Raw genomic sequence first — 7,443 nt, forward strand, 5'->3', positions numbered from 1 at the left:
AAATATTATTTTATTTACATCATAAACGTATTTTTTAATTCATCTTTCTATATTTCTAATTATTATTTTATTTCACATACATTACGTCATAAAAAATACTAGAATAATTATTCCATTACTTCTTTTTGGTTCAAAAGAAAAGTTTGTAATTCAACTGAGAATCTCACGATCACTTAATTTACAACGTCCCAATGGACTTTAAGTCATTGTCGATTTTTCAAGAAAAGAAGGAAGAGAAAATGGGAAATGACAGATTGGAGATGAGCACAAGAGAAACAAGCTCAGGAAGAGGGCAAGATAACAGAAACTGGATGTCCAGGGAGAAAGTTTTCCACGCTGTCTTTGACGAGAGAATCAATGTTTGAATAGAGGTATGTATACTGCACAAAATTGGAGGATGGAATTCACCAGTACATTTTTCCAAATCAACAGAAATGATAAAACTGTTCCACAATATAAAACATTTGGATCCATTTGAATTAGTAACACATTTTGGAGTTTATGTCACTATATTTGAGCAATTTGTCCATTTGATTAGTGTAGATATTATATATTGGAAAATTACATATTACTTGTAGAAGGGTTTAAGACAATAACATTTCGACGTAAGTCTTGAAGCTCTTCTTAATGAGGATTTAACAGCTATGGCCTGAGTAGGATTGATGTAATTGTATTGAAAGAGAAGAAGAAAAGTTCTTATAGATGGGGTTAATATCATTTTGGCCTCTAAAGTGGTTAAATATCTCAATTTGTTCTCTCTAGCTAAAAGGATCTTGATTTGGTCCTCCAAAGTAGCAAAACGTCTCAATTTGATACCTCTAACTAGAAAAGTTTCATTTTAGTAAAGTAGCACAAAATCTCAATATGGTCTCTTAAATAAAAAAAATTCTCAATTTGGTCTTCCAAATTGAGAAAGTACCACCTTGGTTCTCCATTATTACATTAGTGGTTCAATAACTCTCGAAGAATCAAGTGGTAATAAACAAAACTAAGAAAGATTTATTACACTATTAAAAAGTTTTTCCAATTTTACCAAATTCAATGAAAAGTGCCTTCTTTTATTGAATTAATTTTTTGCACACTTTTTTAATCTCTAAATTGTTCAATATTATATCATAAATAACCTGCAAAAGATTGCATCATTGTCAGCAAAACACTAGGTTGCAAAATGCTTATTAGACTTGTAGAACTATTAAAACAACTTCCTATCTTGTAGTTTAATTTTTCATATAATCAGCAAGCCTCTAATACCTTTAATATTATAGGATGATCAATTTGGAATAATTTTTTTCAATAAGAGGATCAAATTGAGGTTTTTTGTTTGAGGGATGAAATTGAGATGTTTGGGTATTTCAAAGGACCAAATTGAGAGCTTTTTAATATAAGGGACAAAATTGAAATTTTTATGGAGGACCAAAATGAAATTAATCCTTATTTATTCTAACAAGTGGGAACTTGTTCTACCAATCAATTACTTAAGGGTCAATTTCTGGTCCTCCAAGTTGATCAAAAATCCGATTTTGGTCCTCAAAATGAATAATTCTCAGTTTGTTCCTTAAAGTGGTAAACTATATTCATTTGGTCCCTCAAATTGAGGAAGCCTCACTTTGGTCCTCCAAAATAGTACAAAGCCTCAATTTCTCCCTCAAATTTAAAAAACAAAACAATCTCATTTTGGATCTTCAATTTAAGAAAATAGTTTTAGTTCCAAACCTATTATAAATAAAGACAGAGACATCAAACTATTAAAGATAAAAACTAAGAATGATTATTTTATTATTCTAGTAAAGTTTTCTTGCTTTGCTTATTTCAATTTAAAAAAATTAGGATAATATAAGTGAAACCTCCATGTGGTTTGCAAAAGTCAATCCACTTCCCTATGGTTCAAAAATATGCATAAGACCCTCTTGTGGTTTCGAATGATGCACAATAATTGATAGTTCTAGCAAAGACATCTCGATGTTTGATTACAAAATGCGATAGAAGAAGGAAAATAAGAATTGGAGTTACTGTGGATATTTTCGAACCATAGAAGGTGGCTTGACTTTCTTGCAAATCACAATGAAGTTCCACGTATTTTTCCCAAAAGATAACCTTCTTTTGTAGAGACTCTGTAACTTTTTTCCTTTACAAAACCTCTAACCTAAATTGCTGCTTGACAGAATCAAAAGTAACCAACAAAAGATTGCCCTTCGTCATCGGAAAATTAAGTTCACAATATTTCTTGTTGAACAATTAATAAAACTAGTTTATTTTCCTTCTTTTGCCGATTAAATTATTTTACAAAACCAATTTTTAATGCTTTTACTAAAATTGGCTTAATTGATCATCTTGGACCAAGTTGAGAATTTTTTGGTTAAAGGATCAAATCGAGCTTTTTTGCTACTTTGGAAGACCCAAATGAGGGATTTTTTAGTTTAAGGGACCAAATTGACATATTTTGCTACTTTGGTAGTGAGATTTTTCTGGTTTAACGGAGCAAATTGAGATTTTGAACCCCTTTGAATGAACAAATTAAATTAACCCATAAATCAAAAGTATTTCCTTGCTCTTCGATGCTTTGTTTTTCAGAAAAGTTTAGGGTCGACTTACGAAAAATCAAATTCCAGAATTCTCATCTATTTAAGATAAATTAACATACTCAGGTTGAGAGTGTTAAACTCCTAAAATAGTTTTTGTCATGAAGAACATTTTATGATTAAGTACCTGTTTGTTCCAATTTTATGCTTTTTATTTTTTTAAAATTAAATTAACTCAAGTATTTGACAATGGAGGGATTGTTACACCAACCAAAGTACCCCACCATAGCAAAAAAGAAAAAAAAAAGATTGGTGTCTTCGAAAAAGCATTGTTCCATTTGTAATTTTCAAGTTGTATACTCCATCACTTCAATAGGAACCAAATCTTATTAAAAAGAAAGCATTATCCTAAACAAATGATATAAACAACTTTTTTTTTTAAAAAAATATTAATCATGCAGATCTCGAAATCACCTAGACAGATCACAACCAATAAATTAGTAATTACTACAACATAAACAATTAAGGCCAGTGGTTGGTTAGTAGTATATGACTTAGCCAGCTCCAAGTCATTGAGTATGGAATCTATGAAATGCAAAAGAAAGCAACTGACCAATGTGAATCATTTTTTGTTATTAAGCCGCCATCTTTGAATCATGTTCATCCAAATACTTTTGATTACAAAATTGTCATCGGCACTCCATTATTGATGCATATGGGCTGGATTAAGAAGATTTCAGGAAAGACTTCCAGGACCGTATGAAATCCTTCCATTTTCCGTCATCATTATGAGAAGTGCAAGACTGGCAATGATCAGTTTGCTTCAAGGTACAGAACCATGGCAAAGATGTTGTCCAGTAGATTCTTCCCTTCGAAAGAGAGTGAGAAGAACTGGAGAAAGTACATGGCACTAACTTACAAAACTCCCCTTGAAGAAATGCCAAGTAGTCCAAGCATTTCAGAAATTTCCAAAATTCTGAAAGACACCAAACCTGAGGCTTATACTCCTCGAGGTTTAGGCTTCGGACCGATTCATCATTGTCGTCCCGACTTACCTGAGTCGTCGATGGTGTTAAAGCGTTTAGTACTCGCTGCTCGCAATGTCAAAGTGGACGAAATCGTGAAATTTCTGAAAAGTTTTCCAAAGGCCTTTTGAAGAGAGAATCTACTCATGTTATGGCAACTACCTTGATTTTTGTGAGGAGACCTTGATGCTGATTGTGATTGTTGACTCCATATGCTTGCTTCAGCTCCTCCAAGATCTGGAGAGCTACAAGGAAAGTCCAAAGAAGGTGCAGGAGGAATTTAGTTTGATGATACCTGATTTAATGATGCTGGAGAACCAAATCCCAATCGCTATGATTCTACCAGTGTTACAGCATTGTAATCCTGAAAAAGGGGTTCTTTAAGGTGGTGAACATTCTATTCGACATTGCTTATAATTCCATTAGCAGATTTTCGCCAGTGAAATTGACCAACGATGACAGGGAACATATGAGAAAGATCTGAGGTCCTCCACAACATTTGCAGCGTTTTATGTATAATTTGGTTGTGGGCAGGAAGCTTGCTGCAATGTCACAACATGGTAATAAACTCCCAGGATTGATCGGGGAAATAAGCCCTGAATCTACAGGATCTAACTTATTGCAGCAGACAGGGGAATCTCTGATACACGCTGGGAAGCAAGCCAGAGAGTTTTTCATCCAGGCAATTGGGGAAATAAACTCTGCAACCGCAGCTGCAAAAGCTGGAGGTCTCTAAGTGCCAGAATGGTTGGACAAGACTGTACAAGGTGTTGTGAAGGCTGTGAGCTTCACTGATCATAAGAAGCCGGAAACTGTATTCGATGAAGTTCATTCTGTTTCAGAACTTCACGATATTCCTAACATAACCATTCATGCCCTTCCAGTCGGATGTGGTTTCGGTAACATTGATTTTGACAAAACTAACAAAAAAGTCTACCTCCCAATCATGACTCTGAATTAGTTTTCAGAAGTCATATTGAGAAATTTGGTCGCGTTTGAAGCATCATATGTGGAGTTTACAAGGTGACCATCATCAGAAGTTAGAGATCATATGGGTCTAATGTGTGCTATTGTAAGAAATGTAAAAGATGTGCAGTTGCTGAAGGATGCCAAGGTCATAGAAACGCAATTGAAAGATGAAGATATAGTCAAGCTATTCAAGTCAATGAAGACATCCATGGAAAAGCTAGGTAAGAAGTCCATATTCATCGATGCTTTTGGCAAATATACGAATCAAGATTACGATAATCACCCAGCAGTCAAGGCCTGTAACTGGATAAAGAAATGGGTTCTTGCTTTGGCGAATTTGGCCTGTGTTTGTGGTGCTGCTGCTTTTTGTCCAAACGTTTTGTGGTATCTACGAATGCCGTCACCAGCCATGGTTTGGGATTATAGCAGAGACTGCAGCAGAACAGCACCTTCCTTTGCAGGATGCTTCATTTTTAAGCGTGGACTTGCAAACTGGACTCTCGACACCCTGCAAACTTCCTCGATATTCCATTTAGCTACAAATTTGCGTCAATTATGGTGGTGCTTTCATACGGTTCTATGCGATTATTGTAATTGCTACATTGTTTAGCGTATAATCACATTATACTGTTGTGTTTATGAAAAGTGGATGTATGTCAACAAAAGTTTACATATATTCGATACAACAACATAATGTAATTGTACACCAAAAATCATAACACTCACAATAACCGGATAAAATAGGACACTAAACAACCATTCCTGCGCCCAATTTGTAAACTATTGGGTAGGGCAGGTAAGATTAGGCTTGGCGTGATGGATTCAAGGAACCGTGCAGGCTTAATGGGGTGCTTAGTTAGGTACCAACCCTTGATAGAAAAACATCAACGTATGCAAGTGTAAGCAAAATGCTTATATTAATCTTCAGCAACGGCAGAAATACATCACTGTCTTAGCCCCCGTCCCACCACCCAAGCTTTTGCCTAGTGTACCACTGCTATTTGTGGATTAATACTTCTTACCCCCTTATTATTTATTGGTATGTGTGTCAGTTGTTATGTTTGATGTTTGTCTCGCTTGGAGACTAGCTAATTTTGCTTTGTATTAGTGATCTATGTTTGGAAAAGTGTCAAGTCAATCTCCTAAAATAATGATCAGTTGATCCTACCCTTATGATATATCTAGTGTATGATAAAATGGTAATTTTCTGAAACATGCAAGGTGTTAGAACCCGAATATGCTGACTTTTCAGGCATAACTGTGAAACATTAAGCTCATGCTTGATATGCAGCAACGGGAATATGTTCCAATGTTGAAAGGTGAAAGAACATCTTTTGAGGAAATAATTAAGTAGTATGCTCATTATGATGGGTGGCTTTTACGAATGGAGCCAAGTTAGACCTAATCAATGTAAAGGGGAAATAATTGAGTCTTCCAAAACAAAAAGTAGTGAGAGTAACTTTGATGCAAAGAAAATTAAGCATTATTTAGAGGTGCAATTATTCAACAGCAGGAGGTACAAGAGCAAGTTGTGCAGTTGATGATGACAAACACAAAATTGGACCACATACCTTTAGCTTTAGTTTATTGATCATATATCTTTGCATCAGGTTGCCCGAATTAGTAAAGAATGACTATTATTGACATGATTTTGATACGTAGATCAATATAAACTGCTTGATGAAGATAGTAGCAGATATTTGACAGTATTGGTTGGGAGTTCGGTTTTACACAGGGATACTTGTAGTCGTTTCATCTGTTTGTGCATTTGAACCTTGGTCCTCTAATCAAGAACATAAGAAAGAGATAATGGGGAAAGGCGGATTGGAGATAAGCATCAGCATGGTGCTTAATTTCTTTTTGTTGCTTGAATTCTTGAAAAAGAGAAGCAAGCTTAGAAGAGGGCAAGATAAACAGGAAACCTTGATGTCTGGGGTGAAGTTTCCCACGCTGTCTTTGCCGAGGGAATTAATTGTTTGAACAAATTAAGGGCATGTCTATGGTGAAATTCAATAGTTTAGGGATGGAGACTGGAGACTGGAGTCTGGAGGGCGACATCACATAGCACGCAATGAAGGATGGATTTCACCATTTCATTGTCCAAATCAACCGAATGATGAGAAAATGCTCCATGATAGAAAAACATTTGGATCCATCTTGGAGTTTAATGTTACGATAACGAGCAATTTGGATCCGTTAGATTAGTTGTATAACATTATATATTTGAAAAATTACATATATTACTTGCAAAAGGGTTGCACAATAACATCTCGATTTTAATCTGAAAGCTCTTATTAGTGAGGATTTAACAGTCTGGAGATGCTTCTTTTTCTCCAAAATAAAAATTCTTATCCTGTTCGATGAGACCGTTTATATACTACTCAATGCTTTATATACCTAGAAGTTGTGCAATGTGCAATTCATATTGTCCTTTAAATTTGAGTAGTTAAGGGATTTTCTTTTAAGTGTAAGTAAGAGGGTTTGAATTCGAAATCTTTCACTTACACTTTTTCTCCCAATCACCTGGACTATTGAGTTTTATTGAGTTTTTCTTAAGATTTACGTAGTTCTAGGAACCTTCATTGGTGCAATAAAAGGACATCAATGCCCTTTGGTTAACTCATGAAACAAACAAAACAAACTAGGAACTAGTCGCTCTTCTCCAATCTCAACCAATGGCTCCAACTATAGCCGTCCTCTTCCATTTCTCTGGTGTCTGTTCCTTATTACCTGCTTTCTTTCATTGTTATTATTAGAACCTTTCCTTTTTTTTCCCCTTTTATTTTTCAATTTTTGGCAAATATTAGCAAATTGAAATTCCCAAATCACAAAATGAGTGAGTGGTTTCTTGTCAAACAAGGTAGAAGATGAATATAATGGCAGTGATTAACACAAAAAATAATAAAATATCAAAAAACTCCATATGATTT

Source organism: Coffea eugenioides, chromosome 9 (assembly GCF_003713205.1).
Source record: "Coffea eugenioides isolate CCC68of chromosome 9, Ceug_1.0, whole genome shotgun sequence".
Classification (NCBI taxonomy): domain Eukaryota; kingdom Viridiplantae; phylum Streptophyta; class Magnoliopsida; order Gentianales; family Rubiaceae; genus Coffea; species Coffea eugenioides.